Below are 1,880 nucleotides of genomic sequence, written 5' to 3' on the forward strand. Positions count from 1 at the left end.
AAGAGATGTATTAAATTATCCCACTATAATTGTTTTAATCTATTTCTCCTTTTATTTATGTCCAATTTAGTTTGTATATTTTTTTTTTCTCTTTTCTGGTCTTCTTTTGAATTAATTATGCATTTTTCATTATTAATTTTCCCTATCTATAAGCATGAATAAGAGCTCTAGTGGTGCAGTGTTTAAGGGATTTGGCTGCTCACCAAAAGGTCAGGTTCAAACCCACCAGCTATTCCACAGAAGAAAGATGAAGCAGTCTGCTTCCATAAAGACTTACAGTCTTGGAACAGTGGGCATCACTATGATTTGGAATTGAGTCCATGGCAGTGAGTTTGGTTTTGAGCTTACTAGCATGTATGTTTTTCATTCTTTTATTATTCTTTTAGTGATTATCCTGGAGATTACAAAGGGCATACTTTATTTATAATCTAATACAAATCAATACTTTCACACCACTTTTCCCACTTTCGGGACAATGAAAGAAAAATAAAGAGTTTTAGCTCCATATGCCTACTCAATTTTTTGTGCTATTGTTTTCATGTTTTAAAATAATGTGCTTTATATCTCCATGAGATATTATTCATTGTTGTTGGTTATTTAGTCAATTTGTAAATTTGCCAATATATTTCCCTTTTCAAATCTTTCTTCATTTTTTTTTTTTTTCTGAATCTCTATGCTTCCATTTAGGGTCAATTTTCTTTTGCCTGAAGATCATCCTTCATTGTTTCTTTTAGTCAGAATTGTTGGCGACAAATTCTCTCTTTTTTTTTTTTTTTGTTTGAAAATGACTTTGTGGTGATTGTTCTCTCTGTTCATTTTAGTTTTCTTTTTTCACTCCAATTTGGGTAGTTTTTGCACTTATGTGTTTATCTGTACTCATTGTTTTCAAGTGTACATAACACTTTTCAAATCTCCACATTTATCTCTGTGAGCAGCTTTCTCATCTCTCATCTCCAATACGCTATTCTGCAAACTCTAGCTGCCCTAGCCCTCCCTGATTCCCAGCTCCATATTCTCAAATCAGGGAGACTGCTGGGCTATGCTTAGGATACTTCTCCCTGTGCTGTGGTCTGGAACTCTCTCCAGGTTATAATCCAAGGTGTTTCATAGGTAGATAGGTATGCATATATGTATATATTCCTATTTATTATACATAATTAATATGCAATTATGGGGCATAACTCATTTGTTTTCCCACTCTAAGAGATAAGTTTTCTTTTTTTGCCTGGTTCCTACTATGTGAAAACATTTTTTGCCTATCTTTTGTGCAGTTTTTTTTTTTTAAACTTTTATTGTGGTGAAAACATATACAACAAGACATTCACCAACATAACAACTTCCACATTAACAGCTCAGGGACATTGATGACATTTTTCATGTTGTGGCATCATTATTGCTATCCTTTTCCAAAATATTCCACCACAATTAGCATAAACTCAATCTCCCCAAGCAAAAGCTTCCCCCCTTTCTCCCTATCCCCTATTCCTGGTAACCACTAATAATCTTATATAGATATAGATAGATAGATAGATATAATATATATAAAAAACCCAACACACTGCCATCAAGTTGGATCTGACTCATAGCAACCCCTCCCTTGGTTTTCTGAGGTATCACTATGGAAGTAGATTGCCCAACCTTCCTTCCAAGGAGGGGCTGGTGGGTTTGAACTGCCAGCTTTCTGGTTAGCAGTCAAATGCTTTAAACGCTATGCCACCAGAGTATCAGAGTATGTGTGTGTGTGTGTGTGTGTGTGTGTGTATGTTGTTGTTGTTATGTGCCGTCGAGTCAGCCCAAAATCATAGCGACCCCTCCTTGGGTTTCTGAGGTAGTATCACTACAGAAGTAGGATTGCCCAACCTTCCTTCCAAGGAGTGGCT

This window comes from Orycteropus afer, unplaced genomic scaffold (assembly GCF_000298275.1).
Source record: "Orycteropus afer afer isolate SDZICR_OR568_19922 unplaced genomic scaffold, OryAfe1.0 scaffold01321, whole genome shotgun sequence".
Lineage (NCBI taxonomy): Eukaryota > Metazoa > Chordata > Mammalia > Tubulidentata > Orycteropodidae > Orycteropus > Orycteropus afer.